At 29.5% G+C, this 18114-nt stretch overlaps 1 long non-coding RNA gene across 2 annotated transcripts; it reads left to right on the forward strand.

The window, feature by feature from the left end:
- Positions 1-9484: 9484 nt before the first annotated feature.
- On the forward strand, positions 9485-13670 carry LOC130673004 (uncharacterized). 2 transcript variants are annotated; one of them, XR_008990813.1, is made up of 5 exons: positions 9485-9499; positions 11620-11698; positions 11775-12001; positions 12839-12944; positions 13484-13670. It is a non-coding gene; the product is annotated as an uncharacterized LOC130673004 (long non-coding RNA). The 2 variants fall into 2 exon arrangements; XR_008990814.1 differs by lacking the exon at positions 9485-9499 and having other exon boundaries at positions 11684-11698; positions 11848-12001.
- Positions 13671-18114: the final 4444 nt, after the last annotated feature.

An 18114-nucleotide genomic window follows, 5' to 3' on the forward strand; every position in this document is an offset into this window, starting at 1 on the left:
ACTATAAACAATATAGGCTCACGTGTCTTAAATTATAACTCGATTTCTGATAGTGTAGATTAAAATCATTCTCAATCAACACGACAAAAAAAAGACAAATCCTACCAAAAACAGATTCTCTGTATAAAATCGCGCCAAGAACACGTTTAAAATTTTTTACAATTAAGACAAGATTCTTTTTACAAAAAAATGAATCAAATCGAAAAAATACCAAGTACCTAATATAATTCGAAATCATGGAAAACATTTTCATAGAATTGAACAAAAAATTGAAAAAAAAAAATTTCAATGTACTTGGTGTGCGTATAAACTGGAAAAAAAGAATATCATTCAATTTTATTGGAAAATAATTTATATGCGAAATCAATTCTAAAAATTTTGCTTGAATAAATTTAGCAACGCACACTAAGTACATTGAAATTTTTTTTTTTCAATTTTTTGTTCAATTCTATGAAAATGTTTTCCATGATTTCGAATTATATTAGGTACTTGGTATTTTTTCGATTTGATTCATTTTTTTGTAAAAAGAATCTTGTCTTAATTGTAAAAAATTTTAAACGTGTTCTTGGCGCGATTTTATACAGAGAATCTGTTTTTGGTAGGATATGATTTACTATAATATCTCACATTGGTCAAATTTATTGACGTGTAAACAAGTTTAGCTCGTATTACTTTCATTAATACAATTTAAGTTTAGGAATTTTTAATATAAGTGTATGTTTAAAAATGTTATCTCAAGCGTAGAATGAGAATAAAAGACATATCTAATTAACAATAATTATCTTTCCTATTCCATAATAGCATCTGGATTTTATACATAAACATTTAAAATTTATCTAGGATAATAATAAAAAAATAGCAACTGAAAGATCTAGGTAGAGATCTGTTTAAATACATCTGTTCAGATCTAGTTATGTCTTGCCAGATAGAAACAATTTAAAAATCTAACCAGATCTGGTCAGATCTAATAAGATTGTTTTTTAGTTATATCTTGTCAGATCTGATTATATCTGGCCAGATCTCGTCAGATAGAGACAACTTAAAGATCTGACCAGATATGACAAGATCTAATAAGATTAATTTTTCGTTATATCTGGTCAGATCTGAAAAGATTATTTTTTAGTTATATCTGGTCAGATCTGATTATATCTGGCCGGATCTCGTCAGATAGAGACAATTTAAAGAACTGGCCAGATCTGCTAAGGCAGATCTGGCCAGATCTTTCTATATATGGCCAGATCTAATTCGTTTTTCCCGGGATGGTACAAAAATAAAAGTGTTGAAGTTACTTCTTATATTACTCGAATTTTGTGTTGAAATTCAACACCGATAGTCTGTGTTGTAAAATAACACAAATATTGTGTGGACCGTTTGTAACACACAAATTGTGTAGATTTTAACACAATATTTTTTACTGTGTAATAATAATAATATTATTATTATTATTATTGATATTATTATTATTATTATTATTTAAAAAAAAAAATCTGGGCGTCGGTTGACCCCGCGGGCCAGCCCCAAAACTTCCCGCTGTTTTCGAGCTCAAGGAGCTCGAAAACATCACTGCGAATATATTTTCGAGCTCGAAGATGCCATTACATGGAATCATTTTTTTATAAGCTTTTTAAGCTCTAAAAAGTAACACTTTATGCTACACGGAGAAAAAAATATTGCGCTCACCACTCAACGGTATCGTGATATTCACTCTCCTCGGTTGGGTATCCGTTGTATACGGAAAGTGCTGGTCTATCGGATCGTGATTATCACGATCCAGGCGGATCCCGAAATCATAAGATCGTTTCGCTATAGTAACGATCCGTTTTGTTATTATAACTAATTTGAGGTTAAAATAGATAAATTTACAACTTTAACTTCATTACAATTTTATTTTTAGCTGTCATTAATAATCACATATTAATAATTCTAATAGGTGCAATAAAAAATTATTATTTAATATCAAGAAATGTAAAAGTAATAGAATATACGTAATTAATTGATGTAAATTTTACAGTCTTTTTTTTGTTTCAAAGATAAATTAAAAAATTAATCGATAAAAAACAGAAATTCTTGCATAAGATATATAATTAGTATTTTTTCATTGTCGTTGTGTGCGCTTTAAATAATTAATAATTTTATAAATAAACACTGTATAATTTGCAAAATATGCATTATAAGGTTTAATAATTTGGTTATGAGTGGTGGCGCTTGAGAAGTAGATCGCGATAATCACGATCCGTTTTGGTACGATATGGATACGTTAACTGACGATCACTACACTGTAAAAAATAAGGTACTGACATCAAACTCCCTAAGAGTTTGACAAATTTCATCTTCAGTGAAACCAAATTCGTTTGAACCAACGAAAACTAGTTTGTCTCAAGAAAATCATTTTTATTGAATGAAAATCTCTACTCGATTATGAGAAATTGCTTAAGCGTTTATGTTAAAAGTTTTTAAGTTTGACCGTAATTAAAGTAACATTTGATTGAATAGTAAAATATATTTTAATTAAATTTTGGATGTACTTGATTTAAAAATAAAAAATTGTTAACGCAAACTCTTCAATTTTTAGAAATTTAACTGAAACTCTTGAAACGTTCAATTTGACAACTTCACTTGTTTCAATGAAACAAAAGTAGTTTCCTATAATACCGAACGTGTCGTGTCAACCGACAAGTTTCTTGGGGAGAGAATCCGACGAGGTTGTTGGAGTAATTTGACGCACTCACATGAAAACTGAAAAATATTCGACAAGAATATAAATGTATTCGTTACAAAATATTGAATTATATTTGAATGAAAGTCTTTATATTATCGATTAAATAGAAAAATTTATTTATAAAAAGAGTCACATATTTATCTCGTTTAGATCAATGTATAAGCAATTGACTGTATATATCCATTCAATATGAAAACAAAGTACTAGAAGCACAACTAAACTAAAAATTTCCTACAGGTTCCGTAGCGTAGCGGTAAAGCGTCTGACTCTCATGCGTAGGGTACTGGGTTCGAATCCTCCGGATACCAATATTACGATTATTTAATTTTTCACTAAAAACTGAGTGTGTCAGAATTATTTGTAAAGTGTTAATATATATAATGTAATAATAATAATATAATGTAATTGTCCCAATACTTGATAAAAAAAAAAATAAATAAATTAATAGATAATAATAACAATAAAAGTAAAATCAAAAATAAAAAAATGCAAAAAAAAAATTTTTTTTTAATTAATTATTGATGAAATAATTAAAGGCAATATTCACTTGGTTCAGATTACTGTTTTTTTTGGATCAATGCAATACAGCAATTTGAAATAATTCGATTTTTTATTGAATCAATTGCAAGGAGAGTTTCTACGGACCTAAAAAAATATTACTTTTAACACTAAAATTCATTTGCTTTAATAAAATTATGACTTAACTGAAAATTCTTTATACCTTCAATGACCTTACAAATTACTTTGAGTGAAATTTTTGATTATTTTATGTAAAACGAAAATCATTATTATATCAACAGCATTCATGACTTGAACTAATTTCTATTTTTTTTTAAATGAAAAAAGCTATTGAGTTATATCAAATACTATAGAGTTAGTTCAAATGAATCGGGACCTTGCCTCAAGAAACTCTCAGTTGGAACAAAATATATTGTCAAACGTAGATGGCGGTAGACTCAATCGCTTGACGCGCTTGGCTGTATCCAAACGCACGGAGTACTTGAGCCAAACGAATCTGGTTTGACGTCAGGAATCTTTTTTTACAGTGTATACATTTAAGTATTTGCACAATCCGTAGGATCATTATTATAAGTATCTAGTGTTTCATTCATATCGATATATATATTGTGGTAGTAGCAATACAATTTAGAACTAATCACGATACACTTGTCGCTCTCCGTTGGTGAGCGATAAGCACAATATTTTTTTTTCCGTGTAGAGTTTGAAAAGTTAAGAATCGAAAATCATTAATGAAGAAGCGGCTTTTAAATTGTTATTATCGATTATGTTCTCTGAAATAAATGTGTTGAGGCAGAAATCAATGTCAGTGATCAAAATCAAGATTTGAATGAGTTTTGACTTAAGTCCCCGGGAAAAAATGTTTTTATAAAATTTTACAAAATTTTAGTACTAACATTTTATAAAATTTCATAAAATTTTATACTGAAAATGGCCTGGTAAAATTTTATCAAATTTTATAAAGTTTTATAAAATTTTATAGTTTTATAAAAATTTATAAATATTTATAAAATTTTGTAAAATTTCATAAAATTTTACCAGGCCATTTTCAGTATAAAATTTTATAAAATTTTGTAAAATTTTATATAATTTTATAAAGTTTTATCAAATAATTTTTTTTTCCGGGATGGGTCACCCATCCAATTCATGTCCAACCCCGATGTCGCTTAACTTTTGTTATTGAAGAATCGTAGTCTGCTCCGCTCGTCTATTGATCACTTGTAGCTTAGGAAAATTCGTGGCTGTATTAATGATTACTCATGAATTCTTATCAGCCATATTTCATAGCATTAATTCATAATTATATGTAAAAAAAAGATTTGAATAATTCAACTATCGATTGTTTAATGGACATAAAATTTTAAAATTAATTAAATTTATTGATTTTTGATGATTTATATTTTTGAATTAATGGCAAAACCTTTGAACTTTTCCTCGAGTAACGACGATTTAATTTGAATTGCTAGTTGACAAAACAAAAGTTTAAAAACATTAAACTCAAAATTATCACATTATGTAATATATATATTTATATATATATATATATAAATATGTGCGAAAAAAGGGTGGCAGGGGTAGGCAAAACGAGGTACTACTAAAATTTTATAAAAAAAAATTTTTTTTTTAAATCTATTATAACCTTCCCAAAATTACTTTGGTAAATATAATTGAGCATTATTTTGAATTTTTTTCGTCAAACTTTTTCAAGAATCGAGTGCTGGTCGAAAAATATTAAAGGATTTTGTATTACGATAAAAACTATTAAAAACTTTTTTATCTTCCTTTGCATCCAATAATTGTGTAAAATATAATTTTTCTTAATGTAAATAACTTACAAAAAATTTTAATGAAATCAAACTTATTCAATATTCAGAATTTTTTTTTTTCTATATTTTTCTGGGGGTACCCTGTATATACTTAGGTTATCAATTATATTTGTTGTAATATTTACAATAATTTGTAATAAACTTTATAAAATTGTGTGAAATTTTATCAAATTTTACAAAATGCTACCCCAAACTAGATGCAATAGTGACATCAAATTTTCTAAAGTTTTATGAAATATCACAAAATTTTATATAATTTTATAAAATTTCATACAATTATATAAAATTTTATCTAATTATTACTCCCCTTTTGAGATCTTACTCTATAAAATTGTATAAATTTGTATAAGATTTTATAAGATTGCATAGAATTTTATGAAATTGTATACAACTTTAGAAAATTTTATAAAATTTCATGTAAATATTACTTCCCTTCTAAGGAATTACTTTATAAAATTGGATAAAATTTTATATAATTTTATGAAATCGTATAAAACTTTATAAAATTTCATACAATTATATCAAATTTCATTTAATTATTACTTCCCTCACTAAGATCTTACTTTATAAAATTGTATAAGATTGTATAAAAATTTATATAATTTTATGAAATTGTATAAAAGTTTATACAATTTTATAAAATCTTATGAAATTTCGTACAATTATATAAAATTTTATCTAATTATTACTTCCCTTTTAAGATCTTACCATATAAAATTTTATAAAATATTATAAAATTCTATGAAATTCGATAAAATTATATAAAATTATATGAAATTATATAAAATTTCGCTGTACAGTCTTATAAAATTGTATAAAATTTTATATAATTTTATACAATTGTGTAAAACTTTATAAAATTTTATTATATTTTATACAATTATATAAAATGTCATACAGTTTTATAAAATCACATTTATTTATTACGTTCCTTACTCAGATCTTACTTTATAAAATTTTATTGAATTTTATAAAATTTTATAAGATTTTATAAAATTGTATAAAATATTATAAAATTTTATAAAATTGTATGAATTTTTATAAAATTTTGTTGAAAAATCTTATAAAATTTTACAAAATTTTATAAAATTGTACAAAATTTTATATTATTTTATAAAATTTTATAAAAACATTTTTTCCCGGGTCAGAGCAATAATATATGGAATATCCGAGAAAAACATTAAAGACTGGGTTTTTCAATTTTTTGCTGACAATATGTTTAAAACTAAGGAACAAGTTATATGACATTATCTGATGATCGAAAGAGACTATAAAGATAAAGAGTTGGTATGATTTCAGACACATTTTAGCACATTATATTTTGATGTATCTGGAAAAAGTAACATAAAATGTTATTTTTTTAACTTTTCACCGCCTATATCTTTTGAACTAATCAACCGATTTTGACGTTCCAGGTGGCATTCGGCGCGCTTTCTTGAATTCTAGAGCTGATTAAATTTTGAAATTGATCAGATGAGTAACTTCAAAGATAATCGAAAAAAAACCGTTTTTTATCATTTCTATCGCCAACGATATCTCTCGAACAAATTAACCGATTGAGATGGTTGAGGTGGCATTCGACGCGGCTTATAAAGTTCTAGAGCTGATTAGGTTTTGAAGTCGATCGTTTAAGTCGTTTCTGAGAAATCACTAAAAAACTAAAAAAATAATTTTTAACTTCCCGCTAAGAAAATTGAAAATTTTCAAAAATTCGGGAAATTATTGGTTTCGGTCCGATTTGCAAAAACCGAATTTCTATCAGATTTTGACGTTTTGAGGTTCTAGGAAGCTATCCTGACTAATTTCACGATGATGTCCGAGTGTATGTATGTGTGTACGTACGTATGTATGTATGTAAATATTCATAACTCTTGAACGGATGAACCGATTTTGATCGTCAAGGTGTCATTCGACGCGGCTTGCTAATATCTTGAAGCCGTAAAAATTTGAACTTAATCGGTAGGGTGCGTTCAGAGATATTTCAAAAATAAAATTTTTTCGAAAATGTTTTATTTGGATAACTTTTAATTTGCTTGATGGATTGATTCCAAAATCTAATCAGCTCTAAAACTCTATAAGCCGCGTCGAATGCCACCTCAACCGTCAAAATCGGTTCATTCGTTCAAGAGAAACCGTTGACGAAAGAATTCAAAAAAAATTTTTTTTTGGTTTTTTCGAAATTTCTCAACAACGACTCGATAAATCGATTTCAAAATTTGATCAGCTTTAGAACTTAATAAAACACGTCGATTGCCGCCTCAACCATCAAAATCGGTCAATTCGTCCGCGAGATATCGTGGGAGAAAGAAATGCTAAAAAATGGTTTTTTACAAAACAATGGCATACAAAAGTATTTGCGAGCTCGAAGAGCTCGAAAATGTATTCACAATAATGTTTTCGAGCTCAACGAGCTCGAAAACGGCGGGAAGTTTCGGGGCTGGCCCGCAGGGTCAACTTATAGACAGATTTTTTTTATAAGATCATGGTACTTAAAAAAATTTTTATGCAACTCACAATAGAACATTTTTAGGCCTAGCGAGTTTCGGCCTCGATCGTGTTCACTACCTAGGCTTTTTTTCGGCCGAGAATAAAAATTACTTTTAGAATATTTTCACCCGGGATAAATATTTATTTGGTTAAGCTTTCAAATAAATCATTTTTTCTGACACAGTCTAGTCTGTATGTCTCCATTGTGGTGCAACATTAATTTATTTGAACTAGATAAACTCTACAATACTTGACGTCACTGGTTATTTAAGATAATTATTTCTTAACAAACCTCGTTTCACCCATCTTGGCTCTATATATTTTTCACATTTGACTTTTAATCTTAAACAATACTCTGCGATAACTTTTGGTCTTGGGAAATTTTAAATCTAGTAATACGTAAATCAAATTTTCCATTGTAATTTTACTTATCAAAGTAGAACATTTATTATACATGCATACATTAAGGTGATTTAAAGAAATCGAATATTTTTCACTTCCCGCTAAGAAAATTGTAAATTTTCAAAAATTCGGGAAGTTATTGGTTTCGGTCCGATTTACGAAAATCAAATTTCCATCAGATGTCGACGTTTCGAGGTCCTAGGAAGCTATTCTGACTAATTTCACGATGATGTCCGAGTGTATGTATGTGTGTACGTACGTATGTATGTATGTAAATATTCATAACTCTTGAACGGATGAACCGATTTTGATCGTCAAGGTGTCATTCGACGCGGCTTGCTAATATCTTGAAGCCGTAAAAATTTGAACTTAATCGGTAGGGTGCGTTCAGAGATATTTCAAAAATAAAATTTTTTCGAAAATGTTTTATTTGGATAACTTTTAATTTGCTCGATGGATTGATTCCAAAATCTAATCAGCTTTAAAACTCTATAAGCCGCGTCGAATGCCACCTCAACCATCAAAATCGGTTCATTCGTTCAAGAGAAAACGTTGACGAAAGAATACAAAAAAAATTTTTTCCTTGGTTTTTTTGAAATTTCTAAAAAACGGCTAAATAAATCAATTTCAAAATTTGATCAGCTTCAGAACTTGATAAAACACGTCGATTGCCGCCTCAACCATCAAAATCGGTCAATTCGTCCGCGAGATATCGTGGGAGAAAGAAATGCTAAAAAATGGTTTTTTACAAAACAATGGCATACAAAAGTATTTGCGAGCTCGAAGAGCTCGAAAATGTATTCACAATAATGTTTTCGAGCTCAACGAGCTCGAAAACGGCGGGAAGTTTCGGGGCTGGCCCGCAGGGTCAACTTATAGACAGATTTTTTTTATAAGATCATGGTACTTAAAAAAATTTTTATGCAACTCACAATAGAACATTTTTAGGCCTAGCGAGTTTCGGCCTCGATCGTGTTCACTACCTAGGCTTTTTTTCGGCCGAGAATAAAAATTACTTTTAGAATATTTTCACCCGGGATAAATATTTATTTGGTTAAGCTTTCAAATAAATCATTTTTTCTGACACAGTCTAGTCTGTATGTCTCCATTGTGGTGCAACATTAATTTATTTGAACTAGATAAACTCTACAATACTTGACGTCACTGGTTATTTAAGATAATTATTTCTTAACAAACCTCGTTTCACCCATCTTGGCTCTATATATTTTTCACATTTGACTTTTAATCTTAAACAATACTCTGCGATAACTTTTGGTCTTGGGAAATTTTAAATCTAGTAATACGTAAATCAAATTTTCCATTGTAATTTTACTTATCAAAGTAGAACATTTATTATACATGCATACATTAAGGTGATTTAAAGAAATCGAATATTTTTCACTTCCCGCTAAGAAAATTGTAAATTTTCAAAAATTCGGGAAGTTATTGGTTTCGGTCCGATTTACGAAAATCAAATTTCCATCAGATGTCGACGTTTCGAGGTCCTAGGAAGCTATTCTGACTAATTTCACGATGATGTCCGTGTGTATGTATGTGTGTACGTACGTACGTACGTACGTATGTATGTAAATATTCATAACTCTTGAACAGATGAACCGATTTTGATCGTTGAGGTGTCATTTGACGCGGCTTGTTAATGTCTTGAAGCCGTGAAAATTTGAACTTCATCGGTAGGGTGCGTTCAGAGATATTTCAAAAATAAAATTTTTTCGAAAATGTTTTATTCGGATAACTTTTAATTTGCTCGATGGATTGATTCCAAAATCTAATCAGCTCCAAAACTCTATAAGCCGCGTCGAATGCCACCTCAACCATCAAAATCGGTTCATTCGTTCAAGAGAAACCGTTGACGAAAGAATTCAAAAAAAATTTTTTCCTTGGTTTTTTTGAAATTTCTAAAAAACGGCTAAATAAATCAATTTCAAAATTTGATCAGCTTCAGAACTTGATAAAACGCGTCGATTGCTACCTCAACCATCAAAATCGGTTAATTCGCTCGCGAGATATCGTGGGAGAAGGAAATGCTAAAAATTGGTTTTTTACAAAACAATGGCATACAAAAGTATTTGTGAGCTCGAAGAGCTCGAAAATGAATTTACAATAATGTTTTCGAGCTCGTTGAAGCGCGGGAAGTTTTGGGGCTGGCCCGCAGGGTCAACTGACAGACTGATTTTTTTTTTAACTTCCGACATCGAAAAGTTGGTTTTCAGGCACCTCTAGAAAATGCTCGCCAAATTTGAGCTCTTAATATTAATAGGAAAATCCTCCTCATCACAGTTTTCCATTTTTTCTTTAGTCCCTTATATAAAAGGCCATATCTCATTAATCATTAATGGCTTAACCACATCGTCATACATGTTTTTATAGAAAATTGAATGCCCTACAAAAAAGAATGAGTGTGTTTAAACGATAACTTTCACCATTTAAAAGATATTCGAGATCAAAGTTTGAAGAACTTGTTAAAAAAATTTTTTTTTTTATAATTTTCTACGTCATTGAAAAATAATTATTGTCAAATGAGCATGACATCTTTTTGTAGGAAATTCAACGCTCTACAAGAAAGGTCTGATATGTTTAATTGATTTCTCTAACCGTTTAGAAGATATTTGTTGCCGAATCCCAATACGTTTGAATTTCAAAAGTTTTTTAATAACTTTTTTAGATTCATCAAGTTAATTCATGATTTTTACAAATATACATAAGAATTTCAGCTCATGTCAATAAAATAAACGTTCTCAACTTTTTTTTAAACCTTTTCATAGATGTAGTTAAGCTTCACTTTTGGAAGAAGAGAATAATACGTCAGTTCATTACTTAGAGATAAATCAAGATCCATTTTTGAGAAATAAACGTTCTTATTTCAGAAATCTCATTATGTATATCAATATGAAAGAAAAAACATTCTAATTAATTATACGTAATCGATTTATTTTGAATCAGTACTTATGCAAATATAAATTATATTAAAAAATATATCTGTTCAAGTCTCATTTAAAAAAATTGGCTTCTATTGCAATTGGGATATTTTGCCAAATTTCCCAGAAAAATATACTCAATTATCAATTTTGTGGAAAAACACTTACAGTTACATTTTTATTAAATCAGTTAAAAAATAATAAATCGAAATTCTGAATGAAAAGAAAATTACAAAAAAAAAAAAATATTGAAAAGAAATTGATTAGAAAATATTATATTCTTGACATAAAAATCAAATCTAAAGTAAAAAATTTTATTTTATAATATTTATAAAATTCATGAATTAAGTTGACGAATCTAAAAAAGTTATTAAATAACTTTTGAAATTCAAACGTATGAGGATTCGGCAACGAATATCTTCTAAACGGTTAGAGAAATCAATTAAACACACTAGACCTTTCTTGTAGAGCGTTAAATTTCCTACAAAAACATGTCATGCTCATTTCACAATAATTATTTTTCAATGACGTAGAAAATTATTTTTAAAAAAATTTTTTTAACAAATTCTTCAAACTTTGATCTCGAATATCTTTTAAATGGTGAAAGTTAAATCGCTTAAACACACTCATCCTTTTTTGTAGAGCATTCAATCTCCTATAAAAACATGTATAATGATTTTGCTATGTAATCATTCAAATAATTAATTATGTTATACGTCATTTATTTTAGAATTGCACAATTCACCCCCACTATTCATCAACGATAATTTAATTTATTAATGAAAACAACACTCAACTGTAGTGGTCGGGTAAGTAAAAATATTCACAAAGTAAAATATTTTAACACCGTGAAATTTTTTTAGCACCGCTAAAGAATATTTACAGGGACGGCGGTGTTATTTAAGGTGTTGAAATTTAACAGCTACACCGCCTGTACTTACCCCGTATTTTCCTACAGTGTAAGATTAATTTTGCGTCTTAAAAAAATGCATCACAAAAAAAAAACCGTTTATCATTGGAAATGTCAAAGGACACAATTGTCAATAGATAAAAGTCAGCAATCCGCGGGCCGGTCACATAGAAGCTTGCGAAACTTCAGAAAACATCAATCGGTAATAAATAGTAATTGCTTTTATAGTCTTAGTTGTAACTTTTATACCATTGAATTTACGAATAATAAAGTAAAACATTTTTTATTGAATATTCAATCGTCTCTGAATTAATTACAGTACTTCTTTTATCGTTCATTGTAAAAAATCGGGAGTGAATACGAATTTAATTTCAATCTGAATCCACTCCGTCACTCGGAGTTCCGGAGTTTTAATACTTGAATAAATATATATTTAATAGAAACAGCTGATGATTAAAAATATAATTTTTAAAAATAAATTATTGATTTAAATACCAATAATTAAACTTAACTTATTATGTTCTTAATTTATAACTCACTACATTATATTTTTATATAATACATAGTGAAAATATTAGATTATTGAATAGCTACAGTAACATAGGTTCTTGTGGGAATATTTGATATTTCGTTACAATATGAAATATTATCTTATGGTATGATTGATATGAATCGTACGACAGTTTGTAACTTAATAGAATTCTATTTGTAAAAATTTTTATTATCAGCTGGTAAGAATTTTTAAAAATCATTTCGCGAGAATATATGAAAAGTGAGCTCGTAATTATTTCCGTACTCAATATAAATGTCACAATATCAAAGACCTAATCTCATTATGTATTAGTAATTCTTTCTATAATTAACATTATCCGAATCTCTCCTTCGAGGTGAAGTTCATTGCGAAGGAAAGTGAATAAATAAAAAGTCATCCACTCCATTTTCACTTCGGGTACACTCCGTGTTACTCTCCAAATGTTTTACAATGCTTCTCAATAGTTTAGTTGTAATATTCAAATTTAATAATTATTTTATTTTTCAGTTTCAAGATATAAAATAAAAAAATGTCGAAAATAATTTTATTATTATCAATTTTCGTATTGGTTGTTATTTATCCTGGCGTATATGCAGCATGTCCTGGCGGTTGGGTAAGTCATTATAATAACATAGTGGAAAAAAAAAATTATAAGTAGATATGAATAATTTTAAAAAACTCTAAACTATAATCAATAAGTTAAAACTGATAAAATTTTGACATTTTAACCTTTAAATTCAACATTCAATAAATTACAGTTGGCCCTGGTTAAAAAAGAGAATTAAAAAGGATTAAGCCATGTAACGTGGCCATTTAAAAGAGGATTGGTAGTATTAAAAAGGATTAAAAATATTGAAAAATTAATTCTTTTTAATCCTTTTTAATTCTCTTTTTTAACCAGGGGGTATAAAATCTCGAGCAAGACTGCGAAATTTGAATATTTCATAGTCTCCACTTTAAAGTCCCATAAATTTTTAAATTTTAAATTTAACGATTCGCAGCTAAGTACTTTTTTTCCTATAAATTTTAATTTTCTATCAGTACGTTGCTTAAAGGTTGATAGAAGAAAGTTTATTGTTTTTACTTCTCGATATACAGTACAAAAATTTCTACTGAGAAATAAAAAAAGAATAAAATATAATTTTTCTTTAGTGCCATCCATCACAAGGATATGGCTGTTGTGAAGGAAATCAATGCAATTCATATTATTCTCAAGGTACATGCATAACTAATAATGAATACGCATTACGACACGTTACTATACCAAAATAATTATAACAATACAGTGTAGAATTATAAACTTATTGTATCAATTAATAAAAATCGATTATTTCCAAAACAGTTTTGAACGATTTGTTTTCATTCTTCAAAGATGTTTCTGATATTCTTTAGATAACCTTAACGACGTTGACATTATTTATTTATTCAATCATTTATTTTAATTACATTAATGGAATTAATCTACTAATCAACTCTCTAAAAACGAATTAGTGAAAATCACTATTTGGCAGTGAATAGTTACTTATTGCTAGTTCAAAGTATACCACACAGAAAAAACAGTTAACTTGAATCAAGGAAAATATTCTTGATTCAAGAAATTTTTTTTGAACGATTCGGAAAATAAAAATTTACTTGCCCCAAGTAAATAATTATCATCAAATTTTTATCTTGAATCAAAATTTTATTTCTTACGTCAACATATTTTTACGCTTAAATCAAAAAATTTTCACTTGTTCCAAGAGTTTATATTTCTTAAAGTAAGAGATATTTATTTTGGAGCAAGATACATTATTTTTTTGTAGCAATATTGCATTTTTTTGGTTAAGGAAAGTAAAATTTCTCGGAACAAGTGCTATTCTTTTTCACGCAAGTATTTTTGTATTCTCCGACCAAGAAAACAAAAGTTGCTTACGCCAAGAGAAAAAATTTCTTGGGAGAAAAGATCGATATGAAGAAGGGGAAAGTCACCGGTGCTAGACAGCAGCAGCGGGAGTAGTTCGGTGCTCGCCACGAGATCGCGCCTACGACATGTAGTGTCCCTGGTAAGACGGTTATTTCAGAAGTGTTATATTCCAAATTTCATCACGATTTTGTTCGAGTACTCTCCCTGATTAAACAAAATGATTAAAAATGATTTCACACGTTAAATGTCCATAAGAGACAGGATTAGAAATGATTTGAAGGATTAAAAAGTATTTAAAATGATTAAAAAACAAATCATTTTAAATCATTTTTAATCATTTTGTTTAATCAGGGCTTCTGTCATTTGACAGAACTACAAGTATCCTTTTGAATTGTACTATAGTATATCCTATAATACATCATGACTTTAATATTTAATATTAAAGTTTACTTGAAATTCAGGTCTTGAATAATTTTGCTCGGAACAAAAAAATAAAAAATTACGTTTCAGATTGAAAAAAAAAAAAAAAAGAATTAACACGCCAACCCGTCGGAGAGAGAATACATTTTTGACTAAGAAAAATTTAAGTCTTTCTTAAAGGAGCAAACTTTTGGAGCAAAAAATTTTTTTTTCTTGGCCCAAGCAACTTTTATTTTCACTCAAGCAATTTATTTTTCGGAGCAAGAGAATTTTTTCTTGGCCCAAGGGTTTTTTTTTTTTTTCAATCAAGACGTTTATTTTTTGGAGCAAGAAAATTTTTTCCTTGGGCCAAGAAATTTTTTCTTAGCCCAAGTTAACTTTTTTTCATTCAAAACTTTGATTTTTTGGAGTAAGAAATTTTTTTTCTTGGGGCAAGAAAAAGTTTTTTGGCCGAAGTTAAACCTTTTTTTCGTTCAAAACGTTGATTTTTTGGCAAGAAATGACTTATTTTCTTTAGCCAAGAATTTTTTTTCTTAAAGCAAGAAATATTCAATTTCGCTTTAAAAATGAATTTTTTTGGAGCAAGAGAATTTACTGTCTTGAACCAAAAAAAAGTTTTTGAATCAAGTGTTTTACTTTTATTGAATCAAGAAAGAAAATTCGGAAGACAATATTTTTCTTGAACCAAGTTAACTGTTTTTTCTGTGCACTATTTGAATTAATACACGCAGACCTCAAATCCTCGAGCTTAAAATGCTCAGTTTGAATAAAAAGATTCAATCCTTTCAAATTTAAAATAAATCTCTGTTTACCATCTGATTTGGGAACCAGAAAGAAAGGAGATAAAAATTGATCCTCAATAGGCTCTTCTCGAATAATCGCCCCAATTTCCAGAAGTCTATCAATTTCCATTTTAATATACAGAGATTCCTGCTCCGACCAGGATCTAGCTAGTGGTGGAGAATCCTGAGATGGAGTAAAAATAAAAGGTATTTTATACCCCCTAACGCATTGAATAACAAACTTGTCGTTCGTAATTGTCTTCCAGACCTTCCAAAATTGGCTTAAACGACCGTCAAGTTTACTTACTTCATCTTTGGAATTTAACGTGTTTGATTCCGATGACGAATCTGGCGAAATTGACTCGACTTCGGGTAAGCTGGTTGTTTTGGTTGGTTCTTGAAAGTTGGCGGTTTCTTTGAAAGATGATTTTTGTAGCTCGTCTGAGTAACCGCCTTCTGTTGACTCGACGAGCTCCGGAAGTTTAAAGACGACTGTGCCGAAAAATTTTTCTTGGGTAGAGAAGATTTCATTTCTTCGCCTACTTTTCCCATTGCCTTAACTTCCTTGACTTTATCAGCCAACTTATCTCCAAATTTGCGTCCAGCAAAAATAGGTATCTCTCTTTACCGCGGACTCCTTCAGACTTCCCGATACTTCGTCGTTGAGAATAGGAGGCTCTAGTGAAAACTTCCCAGTTCTCGGGTATTTTTTTAATAACAATTCTTTATCCTCCTTTTTAAGACCGTCTGTAATATATTTTTTCCAACGGTTTGTTACACTCGAGTGTAAAACTAACTGAGGTTCATCAGCAGCCGGCTCAGCACCCATAATCTCAAGAACAGTATCATCGAGGGCCCACGGAATATCCTCAGAACTCTTCTCCTTAACTTCTACCTGAGTAGAATCCGTAGTTTTGGCTGTAGGAGCAGAATTAGCAGTAATATTTGGAGGTGGATCAAGTTCAATAACAGGAACTTCCGTATTTTTCTCCGATTCTTTCCTCGAAGGATTTTCCTGAGATGTTGAATCAGTATTATTAGAAGAATCATTATCCACTCTACTAGAGTCTGTCTCCTCAGATGAGTCTGCAACCCTCGCATCTGGATCACCCAGAGGAACAAGTCCAGAATCATCTATGGAATTACAAAAAATACATGGTCTTAGCCTTAAAAAACTCAGTGATACTGAATTTTCTTTTTTTTTTTAATACTTTCTCTCATGTTTATATTAAACCTTTCAGGTAAAATCAAAATATTTTGCACAAAAAATTTTTTATACCTCTCGGGTAAAACAATAAAATTTGAATGACTGTCACATAGACAAAAAACTTTGAAAGAGAGAGAAAGAAATAAATAATTATTTAATTTATGCCTCTCGGGCTTGTCATATAATTATGCATCTCGTGCTTAATTAATGATTAAAGCCTCCCGGACTTAATCAATATTGACAAAATAAAAATTACCTCCAGGACTTTGGATGGGATCTATAAACTCTTCATTTGTTCCCTTTGATGAAAATAAATCTCGAAGCGATGAAATACTCGCAAAGATATCATCCACTCTTTCTTCGACCTTCTTCAATCTTTTCGAATATCTTTCTTCACTAGATCTTTCATAACTCCTCAAACGTTTCTTATGCCCCATAATAACCCAAAATTAAAATAAACTCAATAAATTAAGTAAAATTACACAATTATGCTCAAACGTGTGGTTTGTTTGACACAAAAGAAATGAATGAGGAAATAACAACGGAACAGCGTCGCGATAGTCAGATCAGGTGATATAAAAAAAAAAAAAAAAGCTCTAAATGTGTGGTAAGTAACATGAAAGTAGTGGGACTACCTACGTCATCTCGAAGTGCGAGACACGTAGGATAATTAATGAACAAGCGTTTTTTGAATTTTTATTCACAACTATGTTCAATAACATAAATGTATATTCAGGCAGATATCAATGTAAGCCCGGAAAAAAATGTTCAGGCCTGATCAGACATGAGCAGGCATGAGTCTTCAGGCTTGATCAGACATGAAAAATGACCATGCCTGACCAGGCCTGTTCATGCCTGTTCATGCCCATTCTGGTAAAACGGTTATATATAAAAAATGGTCCTATATAATTATATATAATTATGCATAACTATATACAATTCTATATAATTATTTCTATAAAAATGAAAAAAAAAATAAAAAATATGGGAGTGTCTAGGATTCGAACCGTGGACCTTGCGCTTGAAAGTTCGCCTCGTTACCTGTTGACCTATGAGATTGAGTTGAAAAGTAGGTCTCGTACGAACTTCAAGTACTGAAAGTCTTAAGACTCATGCCTGTTCATGTCTGATCAGGTCTGATCCTTTCTTCCCGGGTTATACGTGATAGATTCTTAGTCAAAAAAATTTTATATCTATGAACAGACATGAACAGACATAACCAGGTATGAACAGGCCTGATCAGGCCTGAGCTTATTCAACGCTTCAGACATGAACAGACATGAACATGCATGAACAGGCATGGACAGGCATGGACAGGTATGATCAGGCCTGAACGCATATAACGCTTCAGACATGAACAGACATGGTCAGGCATGAACAGACATGGACAGGCATGGACAGGTATGATCAGGCCTGAGCATATTTAACACTTCAGACATGAACAGACATGAACATGCATGAACAGACATGG

The sequence above is a fragment of the Microplitis mediator genome, chromosome 8 (assembly GCF_029852145.1).
Source record: "Microplitis mediator isolate UGA2020A chromosome 8, iyMicMedi2.1, whole genome shotgun sequence".
In the NCBI taxonomy this organism is placed as follows: Eukaryota; Metazoa; Arthropoda; class Insecta; order Hymenoptera; family Braconidae; genus Microplitis; species Microplitis mediator.